Source organism: Denticeps clupeoides, chromosome 12 (genome assembly GCF_900700375.1).
Source record: "Denticeps clupeoides chromosome 12, fDenClu1.1, whole genome shotgun sequence".
NCBI classification, from domain to species: Eukaryota; Metazoa; Chordata; class Actinopteri; order Clupeiformes; family Denticipitidae; genus Denticeps; species Denticeps clupeoides.
This window is the reverse complement of record NC_041718.1, coordinates 10,981,742-11,004,902: the sequence shown is the minus strand read 5'-3', so window position 1 is coordinate 11,004,902 and position 23,161 is coordinate 10,981,742. Positions and strand designations below refer to the sequence as shown.

Here is a 23,161-nt window from a genome sequence, read left to right as displayed (position 1 = left end):
ATATATTCTTCCACATTCACAATTTCCTGTTTCCTGCTGTTTTACTCAAGTCAAACTTGAAATGATTTGTTGTTGAAGACAATGAAATATGTCCAAGCAGATGCAGCATTTAGCAGAAATATGTTAGAAAACCTAAAACCGTTTTTCGAAAACCTAATTAGCCTTTGTTTAAGAGGAAATGAGGGGCTCGTTTTGACATTTGCTCTTTGGAAATGCTTAAGGCCACCTGGCACAGAACAAATCATGAAGGTATGACCTCATCCAATCTGCATGTGACTCATTACATTGGTAGACTGCCACCCTGGAGGGCTTTCAGACAACATGAAGACCTAAAACAGACTAATAACGCTTGAAAACAGCCAAAGCCGCCCAACCCAGACCAACCCCAAACACAGTCACGCCAGTCTCACACCTGGAGACTCCTGCAGCAGACAGATGCTCCGAATTCTTTCTGCATGACAGTGACGAACTGAACAAACCTTATATTGAGAGATGTGTGGGTAACTTGCCAAGGAGACACAGGAGCAGACAGAAGTGATCAAAAAGGTGTTCGTGGGTGGGGGGAACCAGACCACCATAGAGGTGATAACAGTGAGGAGTGTAGAAACACAACAAAAGTGTACGATGAAAATATACAGGCCGCCCGACACAGAGTATCACAGAGGGAGACAAGAGGGGACGCATAAAGACAGAAGAACATAGCAGAGCTGAAACAGACAGACAGAAAAAGAGACAGGGAAGAGCGTGACGCAGACAAGTACGGAAATATACAAACAGGAACGAAGCAGAAAGGACGCAGACAAATGCATGTGAACATGAAATGGACCAATGGGGACAGGAATCCTGCAGAAATTATTATTATTATACAAAAAATATGTTACCAGAATAAAAGACACTCCAAAGGGGGCGGGGGCATGGATCGCTTTCAGCTCGGCATGAATGTAATCAAACAGTATTTTTGCCTCAAGGTCCACCCCCCTCTAAGCCCACACCAAGAACTACACCCTCCCTGCCAACTTCCCTGTACCTCCAATCTTCTGAATTCCTCCCAATGCCACAGAACCCCTGATGAGACGTCTTTCCCAAAGGGCACAGCTCCTCTCCCGTCACACACCGTGTGGCAAATATCAAAATAGCGTTTATCGCACGTTTCACTACACTCGTAATTAGCTACTCATAAACTCAAATGTAGATGGAGCGAGCATGGATTAATTACTGAATCCCAGGCAGGAGGCGGGGCTGACTAGGGAAGGGGGAGAGTGGGGCAGGGAGATTTGAGACGACTCGCAGGGAACAATTAAGCTTTCAATGAAATGAAACTGACACATTCCAGTCAAATATAAATCAGAGAGAGAACTGTTAAATACACAAAGAAAAATCTGCCGTGTAAATCGAAAGAAGAGTCTTAAAATAGACGCGTCCGACTCGCATACGAGAACCTGGAATGGCGGTGCGGTCAATGAGGTCAATGACAATCTCCTCTGAAGGTTCCCGGAAAAGCCGCCCACGCCGAGAGTGAAGGTAAGGGGCCAGTGAAAGCCCTACAACATTATTGATCAGTTATAATGTTTCTATCACGGTGCTCCGCTGAGCCCCAAATACATTATGAACAGGCTACATGTGAAATGTGAAATGTTTTCAATACATTCAGATTCGGAATGGACTTATAACGTCCACAGCAGACAACATGGCTTTTTTTCATTATTTGTATAAAGTGTAACCTCTATAGATTTTGCCAAAAAGGTTATGTCAAATTATATCCAATTCCATATTGGCATGACTATGTTGCATAAACAATATTCCTGGCATGTGCTTGTTCCTAACCTTCATTTAGTATGCTCAGCACATTAAACTATTAGATTTAGGAGAAACCAACAAATCTAGAAAGTATCTGACTGAAAACACCACTATTCCTGCGCACTCATGTTATTTAGCAATTCAGAAATCGTAATGCATTTTTTTGGCTGATCTGCCGGCTGAGTTGCCTCTAATGGGCATTCAACAGGACCTTAATATTTCATCAGACATTTCATCTCCTCTGTGTTTTTTTTTCTTTACCAAAGCCCTAAACGTTTTACTGAAGCGCATTCAAAAGGTGCAGGCCTATGATGAACAGCAGCTGTTCCATCTAGACCTGTGTTGTGTCTACCTTCTTTAAACCATCTAGAGGACTACCCCCTCCTTCTGCAGGAAAGATCAGACACATGAGCTAAATAATCACTTTCCTCTGTGATTCATGGAAAATAATTAAGCTCAAATAGATTTTTCCCCCATAAAAAGATAAGTGAGTGTATGAGATTAACCTACAGTCAGCAGGTTAACTCTGTAGGACTGACTGAATCAGTGTGGGTGATCAGTCTGGCTTAACAGAAATTAGTTCAGTGTTTCTAGAACATTTAAATCTGGGTACATGTAAGATCTGAGTCTCAGATCTTACAAAAAACTGATGCCAATAAAATTAATGATGGACCACATGACAAATACACTCATAAATATGGGAAAAAAACACAGATATGATTAACTGGCCACACCCTTAACACATGGAGCGATTGCCAGAAGTCCCCAAACACCTGTCATCAGGAGAACAGTGACCCAGCAAAGTGGCAGCTATGCCAGACATTCCCAGTCTGGCTACTGACGACCCAGCGGTGACCTCCATTCTGCTCTGGTTTTACTGAGAGCTTTAAAACATGGCTGCATTTCATATGATCAGTAATAAATCCCACAAGAGCCAAGCAGACGTGCAAACATGTGAAAATACATACACACATACATACATATGTGTGTATATGGTTTTATCTTACTATAATTATTGTTATTACTGATCCTGGAAAACTAATAACAGCTCATCATATATACTCTCTAAAACAAGGAACAAAAACAGGTTGCATTTTCATTAGCTCTAAAAGTAAATGTCCATTAAAAAAAAACAAAAAAAAAACATAATTAACCTTTACCAGGCTCAGTTTCTACCTAGAGTTATAATTATCCTTAAATGTTATCATTCCAACTGCACAACCTAAAAAGGCCATTTTACATTCAGTGGTCCACATCTCAGAAAGATGCTATCAAATTCTGGCCTGAATAACAGAACACAATGAGCCATTTTTGTAAAAAGTTAGTTAATGTACCTATAAGAGAGGCTTTACATGGACTGAAAAGACACACACACAAAGTGCATACATACAGAGTGCCCTGCCTTGATGAAACTGATCCTTATATACACACAGACACAGACCACAAACACACACTCGCACACACGGGCCACCTCTATCTGCGACTGTTAAAGTCAACACAGCCTGATGAAGCCCCCCAACCCCAATGGATTACAGTGGCAGGCAGTCCACCCATCCAAATGAGTGAATAAGGCTACTTAAAACAATCCTGCGGACCCGACAAATAACCTCTCAAAGTTCTCACAACACACACCCGGGGAGATAAAATTACAGTTTGAGCCACTCGGGCAAGAATTCAATTATTCTGATTTGTTACAACGTGTGCACTGTGCGGCAAAATTGACGAATAGATGAATAGTCTGTTATAAAAGCTCTAGAGGGATCTTTGTGGATTTGGGTCCTTTTTTGCAGCCTATACGTTGAGTCTCATAAGAGAAGTTCTGTTTTCTCAAATTAACTACAAAGTTTTGTCTTGTCTGAGATTGAAAGTTGAAATAAAGGATGGGTCATGTCATATACTGCAATCATAAACATTTTAAAATCAGGTACATTCATAAATCATTAATTTGGGGATTTTAACCCCCCCCTCACGTGGGAGGAGGCTGTGGTGTGGCTAATTTTGGCTGAGCTCCCTGCAATGGCAAAAAAGCGCACAGATGTCATGGCACCAAGTAACCTGGTCGTCTCCTACATGCCAGTCCAGGTGTCATTATTACCCAAGATGTATCTCTCTCCAAACACACACACACACACACACACACACATCCCTAAATCAGTAGCACCATCGTGTGCACATGGAGGATCAGCCCGAGATCAACCCCAACAGCACGACCGGTGCCAGAAAAAAAAGATTAGCATTCTGGCAGAGCACGCAACATTTGTCACACGTGCACAAATATCACGAACACACACACCACTGCACCAGAGCACACAGATTCAAATACTGTCCCACATATAGTACACACAATAAACAACTCACATGACCATAGATCATATAGGTTTCCAACTGTGTATTTGAATATAGTGCTTACACACACACACACACACACACACCTTACCTTGTCCTCGCTCATGTGAATCAGAAAACAAAAACAGGAAATCCCAAAACCATACAGCTCTGTTGTTCCCTGCTACTCCATTCCTGATGCAGCATGATCACTGCATCCCGCCAGAGCCGGTGCTCACAGCGCACCCCTCACTATGCCGACACATGAACAAACTCTTGGCACTGGAGCTGAGGTTCATAACGCAGAAACAGACGCAGCTTTGTGTGTGTGTGTGTGTGTGTGTGTGTGTGTACGCTGCGTTATGCAGTCAGCAGCAGCAGTTGTGGAGTCAGCAGCAGAGCCGGTCCGTAGCGTGTGCCGGTGTGTGTCATCTGCAGCGGCTGCCGCGTCTGTCACTTTTCCGAAGGGCCGGGCCGCGGTTCTCAAGACAAAGTGAGAGAGAACGAGCGACAGAGAGAGAACAAGAGCGCAGGATTTTCCCCCTCAGCATCAGAGCCATCCTGCTACAACAGCTGTGGACGAGCCCCTCTGTCGCCCCACCTCCTCCACCTTCTTCTCCTCCCTTCTTCCCCCTTTCACTGTCTCGGCTGGGATTTAACCCCAGCACTGCTGGCTGGAGGAGGAGAAGAAGAGGACACTTCTCTTTGCTGGGCTGAAACAAAGCTTTCTAATGTGCATTCTGTATGCACATGAGTGTGTGTGTGTGTGTGTGTGTCTCCCTTGTGTATATGTATCATACACACAAAGAGACACACAAACACACACAGGCTCTACAAGGGGAAATGGGGGCGTACCCCGCTAAGAGGATTTGCAGCATGTGAAAAGCGAGCTGGCGTTTAATACACTCCCAGACAATGATCCCGCACTGGGACGGGGAACTGGAGCAATCATAATTCCCAATCGATAATGGAAATTTGATTCTCTCACTGGGCACGGAAGACAAAAAAAGAAGTGCAGAGTATTCAAATTGCGGGAAGCGGGAGGAGGAGAGGCGTCTGACAACACTAGACGGATTAAGCAATCTGTTCCTCCTTGGTCCACCTTCAGCAGACCCCCTCCCCAAAAATAAAAAAAGAATGGGGAGTCAGACAGCGGTCCCAGCCGCCGCTGAAATAAAGGGCGGTTTTGTGTCACCATTTTTCCAGTGCTGAAGCATCTTTGGAGTGAAGTGGAGATCAAATAAAGCACCTCATCGTGTCTCATTCCATCCCCGTATCTTACAATGTTGTCAAAACATCAGTTTTGCCAAAAACGGGCTGAGTTTTATTTCAGTATGACTTCACCTGACACACTAACATGCACAAACGCGTCTGAGGGACAGAGAAGAACTCCACAAGCATTTCTCATTGTTTTAAGGGACCAGCGTAGAAAAGACACTGTTTAGAAAGTCAGATGTGCCTGATTATGTTAATTGTCTGTTTCCACTTGAAAGAAAAAGATAAACACTCTATTGTGAGATTAAATTTACATTTTAAAAATATACATTTTTAATATAGAACATTTTGCTTCAACTTTATGAAAACAGCAATATTATGGACATGAATTTCACATAGCAGTACTCTTGAAATGAGAAAATATCCAAAGACATAACTTCCAATAGTGGAATAGTTCGTAAAATACTTGCCTATGAACCCAGGTTTGAAACCCACTTACTACCCTTGTTAGCACAATGTTTACAAAAATACTAGTCTTACTTCTAATATTTTTGAAAGGTTTTGTTTTTTCACACATTTGTCAGATGCTGTTAATATTAATATTTTATTATGTTATTGACTAAAGAAATTAACTATCCTTACATACTAGGCTTGTACACACTGACAGTTTTCACTCCAACAGTTTTAGTTTTATTAGTATAGTTTTACTAATAAAGAATTAAGCTCATATTAAGGCCCATCAATACACAACATCAAACCTATATTCCACATTACTTCATACCAGTCCAGTGAAGGAGGAAAAACACAGGCAATTCAAGGTCAGAAAGCTCCAATATCTACTAGACCTCTCCTTCTTATCACTCTCTCGCACTCACACACCAGTCCTATCAGCAACATCGCTGCCTCTTTCCTGACATGCACCTTCTGTCAGCTATTTAACCTGATTACAGTGTGGCGATACCCCCATCCATGCCTGTGTGACACTCATCTCTATCTTCTTCTCACACTTTGACCTACTTCAGGCTCACATGTGGTTTCTTGACATCTAAATTCCATACTTTATTTCTGGCCGTCTGGACTATCTTGAAAGCATCAAAGTGTGGCTTGTTATCGCTTCAGTCTGAGGTCTGGATGTCGGTTTCATCAAAGATGTCTAGAAATATCCTCTCCCATAGGATCTGTACATTTTACACTGCATTTTTTTCTATAATCAAATGAAACGCATGTGTTGTGCAAATGGGCTAAAACTGAAGCAGAAGACATTAATGCAGTTACAACATAATACCAGTTATAGCAAAGATCCTACCAATGACACGTTGAAATGGTCCTAACAGCAACACATGTCTCTTGCATGAACAAAAATCAAATAATGTGGAAATTTTAGCCCATTTTACATCACGGCTTTACACACCAACATCTGAGTAATCCTACAATCCCACATCTGTGCAATCCACACTGCATGAGTGGCTTAGGGATATTGTTTACTGCACAATGTATATTTTTTACGATGGATTACTCTTTCAAATGGCAGTAAAAGTGGTATTTAGATTAAGGCATACTGAGTGACAGAAGTACATATATGTGGGATTAAAAGTAAAGACAAAGATGTTGCAGTGTCCTCTTTTCTTTCCAAACACTATAGTCTGCGCCTTTCGACATCAGTGGCCACCAGTGTGTGACACATATTGCGAATTATTCGCTGAACAATGAATCTCCATAAATGATTATTACAAAAAAGCTGGTGTGAATACATTCTTTAGGAACAAAGAAACCAGAGTTCTATCACTTTTTCTTATTAAAGTTTAGTTCTCACACGTTACTAATCCTCACATTACAAGCGAATGAAATTACAATCACATTACAGCTATACAATTATTTTAAATCATGGTTTAACACAGACATTGACATGCACAGGAAAGTGCTGCTGTGTTTAAAGCTGCAGTGCCTCTACCCTCACAAGGGTAAAAGTGAGAGAAACACATAAGAAAGCTTACAGCAGACACTCTGTTTAACGTCCTCAATGAGCAAGATAAGGTGTGATAATAGAGATCAGGATGGGCTGTAAAAACAAGACAAATCACAGCTGACACAGTAACATGGAAGTGAAAGTGAAGTGATTGTCACTGTGAAACACAGCATAGCACACGGTGCACATAACAAAATGTGTCCTCTCCCTTTAACCATCACCCTTTGTGAGCAGTGGGCACCGTACTTTACTCAGTGGCACCTTGGTGGCTCGGGATTCAAACCGGCAACCTTCCTTACCCGCTAGGCCACCACAGTCCATGACACACACATAGCATCTTGGCCAAATGCAACAAAAGCGAAAACAAACAGTTTCTACATAAGTACTCCTCTCATTGGATTAGGGATATATATGGCCTGCTAAATAATTCACAGTACATAGTTCAGGAAGGTTACAGAAGAAAAAAAGCAGAAGGGCTTGTAGACCACAGAACTAAAAATGAATGATATATAAAGGCAGGAACTTACTCTTCATGAATACTAAAGACGATGAGATTCCTGGCTTCCATGTCTCACTACTATAAATACAATGACATTCCCTGCATGTGGACTACATATGCAGAGAGGAGCATTTCTCTCCGGGTTTGTGTTCAGATTAGATGAGGTTGTCAGTTCTGTGTGCTAGTGTGATTACACTGTGTGTGTGTGTGTGTGTGTGTGTGTGTGTGTGTGTGCGCGTGTTGAGCTTGTGTGTGTCTGTAAGAATGAAAGAGGTAGTGCTTTTCTTCCTGTGCTATAGTTCCTAATGGTGTCAGTGACCTGCACAGACCTTTAGTATGTCAAATATGACAAGATGAGTTAAAATACTGACTCTGTAGCATAAAGAGGGACACGCCCTGAGGCTCAACTGGCCTGTGGTGATCAGAGAAACTCAACGAGACTCAATAAAACCCCCCACGCAGAAAAAAATAAATAAAATAAATAAACACACACACACACACTCACACAATAAAACTCCAGGGAGCGCGCGTACGCACACACACGCACGCACACACACACACACACATCCCTCCCACACCATCCCCAAGGAGACCAATTAAGGGCCAGACACACAACCACCCCATTCTTCACAAGTGACCGTCCCTCAGGTAAAAAATTCCTGAGCAGGCTATTGCAGCACACTGTCATCAGAATGTGGGTGGAGTCAAAGAACAGGGGAGGGTTCAACATATTTTGTTCATGACTTTGACCAATTAAGCTCCCCCCACCCCAACCCCACTACAGAATTTCCTGTCATACGACCTACATCCCTCCTTTTCTAATTAATCCTGTCAGACTCTCTAGAGGCTAGAGAGCTGGCTGACAAAATCAATGAGGGTTCCTTGCAGCTCTCTCAATTATGAGATCTACCTAAACACACACACACAAAAACCCAGGAGTAAGCACATTTTCTGGTCACTTCCAATCATCTCTGTTCCGCCAGTAAAACTGGATTGAAGTCCCAACGTAAAAGGAAAATAATGATTAGCTCAGTGATCGAGTTGCTTCATTCATTCACACACACAGCAAATGGGACTTCTTATTTTCAAATGTTCCTCTCATCCACTCGCAATCCTATATGTGCTCATGCCACACACCCACACACACATACCTCATTTAATGGTTGATTGTGTTATTAGATATAACTGCCACAAAAAAGGATGCAAGCTGTAGAAAGTGGGGGAGTGAGGGGACTTTAAATCCATGCCTGGGGTGCAAATATGAAGAAATAAATAAGAGGCATCTCTGGCTGCAGATCAAAGGGCACAGTTGAGTTGTTGGGAGGTCTCACTTTTTAAGTAGTGACCAGAATATGTCACTCTTTGTGTGTGTGTGTGTGTGTGTGTGTGTGTGTGTGTGTGTGTGTGTGTGTGTGTGTGTGTGTGTGTGTGTGTGTGTGTGTGTGAGAACTCTGTTTGATTGAATATGTGGGATGTGGAAATGGGGTTCACTGCTGCCTGTGGTCGGATGTAATATCAAAGCCAGTATGGTGCTATCTCTGAGTGTGCCTCTGTGTGTGTGCGCGTGTGTTAATGTGTTGTAATGTGCCATGGCATGGGGGTAGCTGACACCAAAGTCAGTCAGGAAGCCCAGAGGACTGTGAAGTCAGGGTTAATTTGGGGGATGGGGAAAAAAAAAAAAAAAACACCCCTCTAAATACTGTATTAAAGAAACACACAAAACACTCCTTGTCGTCACTTCTGTCACTTTGTTTCTAACCATTTCTACAAAAAAAATGTTGTAACGCTGGCAAATAATTTAAGAATTATTCAGCACTGAGGGATAGAAATCATGCCCATTTTGTGTAAAATATGCTTGCTGATATTTGTTTATTAAAATTATAGATCACATTTTATTCTATTCAAACAAAACAATTGATTCCATTATTTTATTCATTTACTAAAATGATAAGAGTAAAATTGCTATTATGCTGTAGCTTGAATAATAAAGACTTGGTCCTATTATTGAATAAGAGATCTTCAACAAATGGATAAAGAAAATATGCAGAGATGTACCTTTTAAAATTGCCAATTTCATTTGAAATGGGAATTGCAGTATCCACAAAGGGATCTAAACATTGGTGTGAATGAGAAATGGGGAGGTGGATGGAATGTAGACAAAACAGTGGAAAAGAATGAACCTAAACACTGTGGGGGTTTTTTTCCGCGGAAGCGTTGATCATGAGGTGTTAATGTGTAATGTGTGCGCGTTTTACAGCCCTGTGCCCAAGAGAGTTATGAGACCAAACAAAACAAATGTAGACAAAATAACAAACTGAAGCAGGATCAGCAAGGTCATGCTGCTGTGACTAAATTCTCACACATGCTTGGTGTACACCAGACCTCTGTCAGTTCATACAAGAGCCAGAAGCCACACACACACGCACACACACAGCCCCTGGACTACCACAAACCCGCAGTGTTACAATGTGCCCTTTCAAGCAAAAAAATGGCACCAGAGAACACTACTCTGCCACACATTGTGACCTGGTATGCTAACAAACACACACACACACACACACACACACACACAGACAGACAGACACACATTAGCAGCTTGTCTGAATGTCCCAGAGAGTGTTAGGGCGTGGTGAAGCTCAGTTGTCGGCACACGTAAAGCTCACAAACGTCTTCACAGCGACACATGTGCTTCAAGTGTTTCACAGCGAAAGGTCATAAGGGAGATTGGCAAGTCCCCCAAAACACAAACACACACAGTGACCACATTTAGTGAGCCTCCAAGTGTGTACTAGCACACAAAGCGATGGATGGTTGGTTTTAATTTAGTTTTCTTTTTTTTTTATATGAGCAAATACTGAGGACACCTTAGAATAGTGATCAAGTCCCAAGCTCAGCACTTAGAAGTGCAGTTCAAAATGGTTTTGACCAATCATGGGGTCTGTGAAAGGCCATTTCTGGAACCTGAAATACTGATCCCAAATCCACTGAGATATTTAATAAATACAGAATCCACTTCCAACTATTCATGTGAAATTAAAAAGGCACCATCACACAGCATTCGTGTTTTCAGCATACACACAGAAAGTCATTATCCACACCCAGGAGGACACAGTCACATGTGAGCGGATGGTGAAGAAAGCAGCTAGTCATGATTACACAGAATTCCAGCTATGCCATGCTGGAATGCCTGACCTCCTGAGGGGATGGCAGTTGTTAGCCATGTGTATTAGCAAGTGTGCACTGTGTGTGTGTGTCTATTTGTGCACCTGGCACAAGAAAATGACAAACACATTATTCAAAATTACAACAAGCTGTGGACAGACGAGACGAGTCGTATTTAATTCATTTTGAGTATAGACACATTACATTTCCTACATTGCCAATTTTTCCTCACTCGCGTCGATCCTTTTCTACAGCATTAGAAGGATTTGTCCATTTTTCTCAACACATAGATAACTAGTCTGATGTCTAGACATCTCCAAACTGGACTACTATAACTCACTTCTGGATGGTCCGTCCCTAAGCACTACTCAACAAATCCATCTGATCCAGAATACTGCATAACCTGTTTTCAGTCTTCCCAATTTCTCGTGGTATGTTCTCTAGACAGGCTTTCCTCTGGTTTCCACTAAATATTCAAACAGCTGAGTCACTAAAGATCTCCAAACAAAAGCTAAAAATGTTCCTTTTTAGGAAATAGATTAAAAAGGGCGCTTGTGTATATTTAATAAAAAGGTTGGGTTATTAATATAATGGCATTCTAGTGAACAATGATGGACACCGTAAAGTCACTCTGAATAAGAGCTTCTGTGGGGAAATGAGAGATTGCACTTTCTGTAATTTTGCACCTGACAGTCTCAAGCAGTTGCGTGAAAATTTAAGGGTGAGGCAAACCTACATTTTAATCTGAAGTTGTGCCTGTGTAAAAAACACAGTAATAAAAACCAGGCAGCGACTTCACACAGTTATATTCTGAACAGGATGTGAGGAAAACAGAAAGAAATCACATGCTTCTTGATGATAATTTGAATAATTCATCAAGGAGAATCTTAAATTGAAAATAATTAAATCAACAGATGGCGTCTCTCTTTCTCACCAGCCCAGAGTCACACTCCTCTCATTCCCCTATTTGCTGCAAAGTGACTATCTAAAAAACATTTACATTAACGGCATTTATCAGACACCTTTCTCCTGGAGACACTCAGGATTAAAGGGTCTTGCTCAGGGACACAATGGTAGTAAGTGGGGTTTGAACCTGGGTCTTCTTCTGGTTCAATGGTGGGTTTGTTACCCACTAGGCTACTGCCACCCATATCAAACCGCGATCGTAGCACACACTGGTCACCACAACAGAGGCTCGCTGGACCTCTAATCCCCGGGCTCAACGTGAGCTATGGACTAATCCAGCTAATCTGTCAGCATTGTGACGCGAAACATTTGACAATGAACCCCCTCAGTGAAACTGAAAGCCGGCGCGCTTAGCAAACCAAAACGAGTAGATTTGCGGCAGACATTTAACAGCTATTCTTGTTTAGTGACATAAACTAACATTCTCTTTCATTAAAGACCTAAGCGGCCATGTTTGCAATAGCCTAATGAACAACACAGATTTTTCAGCTGTTTCAGCCTGAGATACCCGCATGCCAGCACACCTTTCTTACCTTCATTCTCACCAGTTACTTCGCCCCGGCCCCTCCTTTTTTACCCAGATTTAAAGATGTATCCTCTGGTCTATGAACTATCCATGTTGAAAAAAAGGCCAAACAATAAGATATTTATCTGACCCCCTTTCCTGAGCGACTTACAATCAGGGACAGTCCTCCTTAACACTCAGGGTTAAGTGTCTTGCTCAGGGACGCAATGGAAGTAAAAGGGGTTTGAACTGTTTTTTTTTACCGACTAGGCTACTACCACCCCAAAGTATAATTCAAAACCGTCCAATTGGGCAACACTGCTCTGAATTTCTTTCAGCTTTCCGCGCACAACAGTCAAAATAGCAGTCATTAAAAAAACAAGCTTGTTTCATGTCCTTTGGAAATAATATTCTCTTATCCAGTCTAGTGATCAGCAAACGTGAGAGTGTGGCATCGGCTGCATGAGAGCCACCCATTTAAAAAGTTTTTTTAATGGCTATTTGTTGTGCTTGGATACGTTTCTGGCACTACATCTAGCACTACAAGGTGGTGTCACGGTTCTCGCACCAGCATGCCCGCAGTGGGTGCCGACCCGGAAGTCGATGAGGCCAGGGTTGGCATCCTGTAGAAATCACCGGCGACCTTACTGACTGTCGCTTTGCTTGTCAATTTGGATTTTCCAAAGACGCTGAATTCAGCAATCCCACACTATGCCCCACAACCATGGTAGGGTCTCGCTATGTAAAACCATTTTTGTTTAATTATTTTAAATATCCATAACAAATACATTTGATTAAAATGTTTACACCTTAAAAACAAAGTTCAGTAAATGATAAATATGAACCCTTAACTCATGTTCTATTGAAGTCATAGATAGTCGTCTCACCTCAGGATGTTAAGATGTTGACTATGAGGGCCTTGGGCACCAGGGAATCAGGTCGAGGTTCCTTGCTCCAGATGTGAATCCCATGCTTTACTCCACACTCCTCATGAACTTCGCACTGACAGCCCAACACGGCATCACATTACCATGGCTGAAGAAGGAACGCCGTTTGGGAATTCTGAAAAGTAGTAAGTAAGTAAGTAGTAAGTAAGGTTTCTCTGTAGGTTTCCTGGGGTTTGGTAGGTGTTTAGTCCTGTTAATGGTGTGTGATCCTTTGTCAACAGGCATTCACATGCTAATGCTGTCCACATATCTCAGACAGTTAAAGCCACAGCCCAACGTTGCGCAAAGTACCACAGAATCATTTAGCACAAGATCTTTGTGAAAATAAGGAAAAAAAAAAACTAATCAAGCAAATCAGCCTCACCCACAATAACAATGCGGCTTGTTGCTGTGAAGCAGCCTGACAAGTTTGAGGTCTGATTCCAACCCAGATTAGCATCCGTGCATCATTCTAAATAACCTAATGCTCTTAGCATGGTCATAGAGCAAGAATGTGAACTGATTAAGCAATAATACGTAATAGGGTGTTCATTACTTTACAGCACTGGAGAGCTGCGGCCACATTAAATAAAAACATGAGATATGAATGGCTATTGCCGCTATAAAGACATCTTAAAAGTTTGAGTGAGAAACGTATCTTCTGTAATGAGTTATGGAAGTTGTGCAGCCTTTCTGATGTTCAGAATATTCTTTGTGCTTTTTTTTTTACCTAGGCCTATAAAGCCACTTAGCCAATCACATTGCGAAACTGGAAATATGCTTCCCCCCCAATTTAATGGTTTATCCATACGTGAAAAAGTCAAAAGGTGTTTTTGTTTGGAATTTTTTAGGGGTGAAAACCTATTGATCACCTGACAATGAAGACAGTCACATGGTTCCAGCCACTTTGAATGCTCATTAATCCTGCTTCAGCAAGCTTTCTATATTGGCAGCTACCTGTGGAGCACGTAATCAAACAACTAGGAGACCGAGGTCATCACCCCAGACCTTTGGCCTAAAACAAAAGTTACATGTGGTGGAGAATATGGCTGGCTAGAAGGCGATCTGAGAACCAAGGAGTCCAGGGGGCCTCTGCTGTCCAGAAGAAAAAGAATTTTTTCTTCAGTGAGGGCCTGCGACCTGTGACCTTGGACCTTTGACCAATCTTCATCTGGTTATCCATTCACCCTTCGGGTCATACAGCTGGTTATTCAAGCTGCATCCAAGGTGTCTGTTTCTGTTTCTTGTCTATGTTGAAGCTACTTGAAACATTGCTATTGCACAATCGATTTCTAAACCTGCGATTTTATCAGAATAAATCAGAATACGTTCTTGTGCGCATTAATTTAATATGTCAACCAATCAGAGCTGACACAGCGCACCAAGCTAAGCTGAGCATGAGAAAGATGTTAACCAATCAGAGCGCACAACGAAGCTGAGCGGGAGAACCGAATAGGTGAGAGGGAGGAAAGAACATAAAATATGGATGCAGGTCAAAATAAAAATGATTTGGTGCCAAAGAGAAATTCAACGTCATTCGTTTGGGAGTATTTTGGATTCAGGAGAGAGGATGTGTCACAGAGCAAGGTAACTTGCAAGACTTGTGAAATGATTATTCCAATGAAACGGAGCAATACTACAAATCTGTTCCAACACCTCGTCATAAAAAACTGCATGATCAATGCATGTCGACAAAGACCATTGAAACAAACAAAAGCACACAAAGACAGCCTGAACAGCCTGAACAGCCTGGGCAGTGGTGGCCTAGCGGTTAAGGAAGAGGCGCCGTAATCATAAGGTTGCCGGTTCGAATCCTGATCCGCCAAGGTGCCACTGAGGTGCCACTGAGCAAAACACATTCCCCACACACTGCTCCCCGGGCGCCTGTCATGGCTGCCCACTGCTCACTCAGGGTGATGGGTTAAATGCAGAGGACAAATTTCACTGTGTGCACCGTGTGTTGTGCTGCTGTGTATCACATGTGACAACCACTTCACTTTACTTTACTTTACTTTACTTTACAAGTATCCATTGTTCAAGCATGTGCAAGCGCCGTGCCTTATGAGAACGGATCAAAGCGCCACAAAGAAATTATTGACGCAATCACCTATCATATATGCAAAGATATGATGCCTGCGCACATCGTCAGTAAAGACGGCTTCCGAGGACTAATTCACAGGACACTTGACAAAAGATACCAGCTGCCATCTCGCACTCATTTCTAGCAAAAAACATTTTGTTTTTTTCTGTTTTTAGTTTTTATTTATTTTTATGACTGGAATTGAGGTTAGTTAATCTTTACTTTTTCCATGTTGTCTGCTTTTAAGACAATTTATTACAGTTTTGTTTATTAAACACATTACTATGTTATTTCATTGTGAAATGTTTTGTTATGCACTTCTTGTGCACTGAATACATTTAGAATGTATGTAGCTTGTTTGAAAAAGCAAAAACAGTTGCCAAAATCGCAATCGCAATATTCGTTCAAACAAATCGCAATATGATTATTTTGTCCATATTGCACAGCCCTACTAGATATTCAGAAACTTAGTAAATGTTATGAAGGCCAATGATTGACACCTCTCATGCACGCTATGTCCTTATTCTTGGTGATTAACACCCGTGCACATCAATACCTCAACTGCACAAACTTCATTTCTTAATTGTTTTTTTTTTTTTTCTGTGTACACTACACTACACTAGTGAACCAGTCCCACTCTCAAAAATAGTGGCCATTGCTTCTTGTTATTGCTACAGAAATATGAAAAACACAACGCTCAGATTTCAACCATTCATTCTTCTGGCTCATATTTAATGTTTTCTGAAGTGCTTCTCTCAAATAGCAAATTCCCAATCTTCACAAAATTACATAATTGCTGAGGAGATGAAGTTGAACACTGGTTATTACAGGCTGCAGAAAATAATTCTAGACAGAGAAGCCATCAGACAGCAACTGGCCACACACATGGTAAGGTTTTGTCAGAAAACACAACCCTGGCTCTGTGGAGTTTAGCCCTGAAGCAGAGACTTTGCTCACTCTCCATCTTGCAATCCTCCCCATCTTGTGTGAATCTGGCTGCTTCGCTCTCAGCGGCTGCTAACGTGAGTGAAAGGAATCTCAGGCAGCTCTTCTGACCTACATTATGATGCCAACACCAGGGACTCCTGTCAAGTTGTCACCCATCATGCCAGCCTCTGCCATTTGGCATTTTAATAAATCAATGCATTTCCTGTGAGCTTCTGCAACTGTCCCGAGGCAAAACTAAAGCACCATATGCTCTCAGAACCTCAAATCATTTTATTACACAAGCGCAAATTTGGAATCATGTCTGTGTTGCATGTCATTGCTGTAGCTGCCGCAGGTTCTGCAATGTGTTATTATTCATTAGAAAACAATGTATGGAAATCTGAGTGTCTGGTAAAAATTTTGCCTTAATGACAGAGCGCACTTGTGATGCATGGATGAGCTCCACACATCATAATATACCCAAATCCATACCAGCAAGCTTCCAAAAGTGCCATAGAGCAAACTTGGACATAACATTGTTCAAATATGAGAACGTTCACATGGCCAGTGTTTCAAATGGGGCAATGGTGGCCTAGGACGGAAAGAAGTGCAGTAGAGCAAAGCAAAACAAGTGTATCAAAATACCCCCATGTCCTCTTTCACAATGAGATTAAGCTTCCACAGAGTTTTAAACTCTTCCTTCGTGCAGAAAAACAAAATGGCAGAAGAGGTTCACAAGAGAACACACAAAACCAGAAAATTCTGGCTAGAAATGTGTTCTAGTTAGTTGCAAATTATCTGGAAGAGAGAAACAATCATGGATGTAGAGGGAGAAATTAATGTAAACGAAGTGTGGGAGAAATAGAAAAATGAAATTTGGCACTAGGGCTCCAACAAACTATTTTTATAGCTGACTATTGGTTGACTATAATCAACTAGGTTTATAAATTGCATAATGGGTCATGTGAGCTGGTGACGGTGGTATCACCTGTTTGGAGTCGTGGGGGGGGGGGGGGGGGGGGGGGGGGGGGGGGGGGGGTGTACTTTTGTTGATCGTTTTTACCAAACGATTTCTGAAGATGTCTAATTTTTTAAAAATATAAACAAAAGTGATGAAAATGTATTAAAACATTGAACAAATAAATGAAAGAAATGTATTTTAATGTTTTTGAGCCAAACTAAAAAAGCACTCCAAAATATTAGATAACTATATGAATGTCTGTGTCTTCGCTTAACTTACTTTAACAGTATTGCTTGACAGTGACAATTAAAATATTTAGATTACGTTTGAGCAACAAACATAATATGTAATATCGGAGTGATGTTGTTTCAAATGCTTTGCTAAATTTGTTGTCCTGCTCGCTTTGATAGCGAAAACTTTGAAAAACTTTTTGCGAAAGGGCTTGTCCATTTTTTTTTTCCTGTTCATCTGATTTCTGAAATACTTCCAGACGGTGCTCTTGCATTTGACATTTCGTAGCATGCTTGGTGCTGCAGAATTATGTTTAAAGTGTTTCTCCTGTAAACGTCCTCCAGGTACCCAGGGGAGGGTCCGTCTGCTGCGATGCCTGTTGAAAATTGATGAAGTCTTTTGGCAATTTCCATGAACCAGTAGATGCAAAATTGGAATTTAAGTATCGATAGCAGTGATCATTGATACTGAAATTGAATTAGCATCTGAGAATCGATTTTTTTTTTACAACATTTGTCATTGACGGTGATGCTGTCAGGACAATAGTTAATTACTTCATTGTTAGTGTTGATCAAGGGGAGAAGATGACTGTAACGTTGAGGGGGTGCATTTCAGGCACAAAGAGAAAAATAAATTTAAATATGTCACACCATGTGACATGGTTCATAGCATTTTTGGGGCCTTAGAAATGAATAATGATTTATTATGACTAATTTGTTGCATTAATTCATAAGCTATTGTTTGTTATCAATTGGCAGCCCTAATAAAAATCCAAAATGTTAAAAACCAAACATTGCAAACAATGCATTCACCTCTCTTTTAATAAGAGTATGTGTGAGCATTTTAAATATTATTGAATAAGGAGTGCAAACATAGACTGAAAACTGAGACTGTGAAATGAGCAGCTCTTTCTCTCGCCCCTACTCCCTCATTCCCTCACTTTCTCCCCCACTCCCTCCCTCAGCAGCACATCTGTAAGTAATAATCTATAGAATGCAATTGCTTGTGGGCTGGGTTAGCTGCAGGGCTGCCGTCTGAGAGGCCAGCTGACCTCTTTACTGGAGAGTGGGGGGCAGAACCAGCATTGCGCTGGGTTAAGCCTCTTAAGGGAACGTCCTGACTGTGATTAACCAGCGCCAGCACTGAGGGATGACCCCCTTTTCTCTCCGAGACACACCACCAGCATTGCCAGAAAACACACTTCCCTCATGCACCACATTTACTAAGCTGGAGAATGGAGAATATGCTTGCTTTTATTCCAGTTTTTTATGGATTCATTCACTAGGTCAGAAAGAGGCCAGTATGTTCAACATCCGATCGACAATGAAACACAAGGCATTCTCTTGCAAGAAAACACATTCTTCGGGGGGTGTGGTGTTGGTCTGAAATAAATATAAAAAAACATGAATTTTTACACGCAAATCTGAATTATGCTTGACAATGGCTGCATTCCAGTAACATTTACAAAGCTACTACATACAATATGGATGCAGTGTTCTGGAGAACAAAATACAGCTATTAATACTGTATCCAATTACAGGGTATTACATAACACTTATCATACAGTTTTAGAATGCTCAAAACTGCTGTACAATGTACACAAATGGCAACGTTCCAGCAAATATGAAACCATGAAATGAAAACAGAACCAAACAAAAAAAAAAAAAAAAAAGAGATGACATGTAAACAATGGCAACTGAACTGGATGCACTTAATCCCAACCACTGGCGAGTATGTGAACGTAGCAGAGATGTCTCCAAGAGATTCAGACACTTGAATGCTGTCTGAGAGTGTGTGTGTGTGTGTGTGTGTGTGTGTGTGTGTGTGTGTGTGTGTGTGTGTGTGTGCACGCATGAAGAAAGATGCAGTGTCTCTGAGTGTGTATGCTACCACCCCTGCTGAGTTCTGAGTAGTAATTACCCAATAGTACAGCATGCCAGAACTGGATCCCAAACAGCAAACATCAAACAAAGGGGGAGGAGGGCGCTGCAGTGATATGGCACCATGGCAACAACGCCTAGACAAAAGTGATTGTGTGAGAGAAAGTAAAGATAAGATGTAGGGTAGGGTTTGGTGTGTGGGAATCTGTGTCACTGCTGACCCATCTAAAATAACATCTGGGCTTTTTCTTAGGGTCAGGGACAAAAAGACAGACTAGTCATATCTCGCCACCAAACCAACCAATAAAAACATAACTAAATACAACAGGGACACAAAGCATATTCTTCCAAAATACAATGTAAATCCTGGGGGATGTTCCAGAAAGCTGGATATAAAATTTAGTTGATAAATGAAGTGAAGCTGCAAGTCTTGATTGGCCAAAAGTCCTAAAGTCTTATTGAACAATCAGAACACTTTTTTTTGCACTTTTAAATGCACTAATACAACGGCCCTTATATGGACCAAGAATTCTGGGGACAGGATAAATCCTACTCAAGCAATTAAGAGGGTCATTTACAGTGTTCCTATGGGGGAATTAACATGACACAGATTCTTTGAGCGGTGTACTGTGCCCAGGTTAGCTACATCTGAGGTTGATTCTAGGTGTACTGAAATCCCGTTTTCTCTCAGTGCCGAATGCAACAGAACAACTTGGCAACCTTCAGAAACGCGAGTCCTCCGACATCCTGAAGATGCCCGTGGAGCACACACAAAACTGTTCCACTGTCGCATTTGCCTAACAATCTGTCGCTCTACTTGGCCGTGGTTCAGCAGGCCTGGACAACAGTCACAGAGACGCACCCACCACACGCCGGGGGGTTCATTTACGGAAACTAGTCCAGCTGATTTTCAGTTTCACACGTTTCAACAACAGCGCACTGTAGAGACTATTAACCTTGTTCAGGGAAAGTGGTTTTTAAAGACAAAGGTCAAACGAATCACAGTCATATGGCGACAAAACGTGAATGTTCGGGATCAAGCGGTGAAGCCGACGAGAACCGTAAAACCTGCCCACAGCCTCTCATATCAAACGGCACATTACAAACAGCATCTAAAAATAGTAGCTGCTTTTATCTAGCGCGCAATGAGTGTATTTGTCAAACCCTGGATTATGTAACGCACAAGCATCAGGGTGAAAAATGAGAGATGGACACAGAGGAGGGAGGGGGGAATGGAACGGAAAAGGTTTTTGAAATATACATTAAGGACGAAGATTTACCCCAGTGAGACGGAACAGGACAGAGGCGCCGCTCTGAGCCACGGAAGCCACTGCAGAGGCGCGTCAGCTAAAATCTGGTCATTCGAAAGAAAACGAGTGAGAATCACGAGCCCCACGCTCGACTCGTGGACTCGTTTTTCAGTGGACCATGTGACCGAAGTAAAGTCCGCTGTTTCAATTCACATATGCTGAATTATTATTGCTTCACAGGAGCTCTGTAAATGCCGTTTATTCCAAATTCTACTACTGTGTCTCTGAGGAGACATCTGTGAAATAAAGAGCATGAAGAGAAAAGGATGAATGAGGTAAGGAGCCCGAAACACACATGCAGAAGTAATGAGGGGATTTAGCAAGGAGAGATAAACATTGGCAGCGCAAGCCCCTCCAAAGAAAAGTCAACCTCTGGCCCAGCACCAGAAAAAGCAACTAAACCCGCAAGACTTAAGCGATGCCGGCATTAAACACAAAAGTTTTATTGCAAGCATGTGGTCAGGGTTGTTTACGGGTCAGCTTCTACTTACACAATGAACAGCAATCATGCGCGTCGAACAATTAATATCATGCCCAAGCAGTTAAAAAAAAAAAAAAAAAAAACACAATCAGCGAAATAACCCCCCGCCCCTTATTTTTTTTTTTGTTTTTCCACCCGTCAAATTCTCCCCGTATTCAAAGCGCTGTCATTTTGGAAGCCCTCCTGATAAACGTGCTCAGAATTTGGCTGATTAGGTTTAGAGACTAATAAAGGTACTGCCTGACCAGTGCAGTTGTCTTCCATTAAAATCAAGTACGTGCCCAGGCTCTGTCCCCGGGGACCCTACTTACACCATCAAAACACCGATAACGATCAGAGGAGTTCAAATTGCTTCCTGATACACCCCTCCCTTCTTATCGCTACGATGGATCTGAAGTCTATACTCCGGAGTACAAAAAAACTTGAGCTCAATGTAGGCAGAAATATGGAGAGCTTTAAGGTGATAATGCTTTTTACTTTCAAAATTTGTATTAAAATGGCATGCCATTACGCTACAAATGTGCTCAGCGTTGCACCGGCAGCGAGCCTAGTCTTCAAAATCTCCAAGCTTCAAAAACATCCAGTGGACAGTAGCAGTTTTAAGATGGGGGGGGGAGGGATGCACCACTATTCCAACACAGTTGCTTTGGACAATACTTCAAACAGATTTAGGCCATCTGTGTGGGGCTTGTGGTCAGGAAGTGCAAAATATTTTACAGATTCCTTAAGAAAGACTCAATTAAATAGGATGTTAAACCATTCAGTGATCATTGGACTGGGTTGGGCTACCTGGCTGATTCCATTTTTATGGCATTTAGTATTTTGCCAGACGCCCTTATCCAGAGTGACTTACAATCAGTAGTTACAGGCTTCTGCGAGGCGAGTGTGTTGCCCCCTAGGCTACTACCACCTTTTAAGTTATGAAGAGTACAAAGACCTGTGTTGGATAGGTGTGACTCTGGCTTATACATACTACATGGACAGTATGTAGGATGTTCGGATCATATATCTGTGCCCAACATCTGATTCGCTGGACGCCTATTGGCTAAGGATGCACCACCTGATATTGGCCTGTTAGCAAATAACATGGAATTCGGATAACAGATGTGAATCTGTTTGTTCCATCTTTTGTGCATGAGCTCATTGCTGGTTGTTTGGGCTCTGGCATAGACAACAGTAGCCAAAGCAGCTGCGGATTCGGTGTGGATCCAAAGGAGGGAGCACATGGTAACAGGACCCAAGAAATGTTGAAGAATTCAGTATTTAGCCCATCTTTGGCGTTTGGCTTTTTGCTTACTAGGACACGGAGTGCATTTTCAGGCCCTTTTTCTAACCAACCAACTCTAGGCCTCAGTTTATTTCTGATCTCTTTAAAGTTTACGTGTAACTTTGAGGTCACGCAAGTCAATACTAAATAGGCTCAGCATTCCTGATAACCTAACCGAAACAAATCGCTTCCAAATAAGAGCATGTATACATGGCTGCTAATCCTATAGAGATCCCGAAACTTGTGACCGAACCTCGGCTATTTACACAAAGCGCGTGCTTTTGCTTCAAAGCGCAGACGCGTCCTTCCCAATGTAAACTGGAGATATGTCCAGCGGCCGCACCGTCCCCGGCATAAACTCTCTCGAATTAATTAATCCGGGGGATTTACGCTGGGCACCAGCCCAGCGGCGTGGAGCAGGATAAGGGGCATGGGGTGACCGGTGCGGCCTGCGTGGGTGCGTGTTTGAGATAGAGAAAGTATTCGAGGGGGTAAGAGGGTGCAGGCGGAATGGGGGGGCGCCCACCTCGGTCCTGAGTAAATATTTGAGGGGGTGGGGGGTGTTCACAGGTGCGCACTGGGCTCCACCAACCCCACGTTGCCTAATTTTAGATTTACAGTAACGAGCGGCCATTTCCAACCAAAACAAGACCCTTTATGGAA

The 23,161-nt window shown here is 42.1% G+C and overlaps 1 protein-coding gene and 1 long non-coding RNA gene across 6 annotated transcripts in view; one reads left to right on the top strand and one right to left on the bottom strand.

The window, feature by feature from the left end:
- Positions 1-23,161, bottom strand: part of LOC114801000 (nck-associated protein 5-like) — a 52,066-nt gene that overhangs the window by 26,757 nt on the left and 2,148 nt on the right. For 2 of the 5 annotated variants that reach the window (XM_028998944.1, XM_028998943.1), the window contains exon 2: positions 13,323-13,497. The exons of 1 other annotated variant lie outside the window; for it this stretch is intronic. The gene's annotated coding sequence lies outside the window, so the exon portion shown is untranslated. Of the gene's footprint in view, positions 1-4,234; positions 4,653-13,322; positions 13,498-20,720; positions 20,861-23,161 lie in introns of those variants that run through there. 2 more of the 5 variants (XM_028998945.1, XM_028998946.1) reach the window with 2 other exon arrangements.
- LOC114801004 (uncharacterized) lies at positions 1,275-21,314 on the top strand. The gene is made up of 2 exons (XR_003751459.1): positions 1,275-1,521; positions 18,525-21,314. It is a non-coding gene; the product is annotated as an uncharacterized LOC114801004 (long non-coding RNA).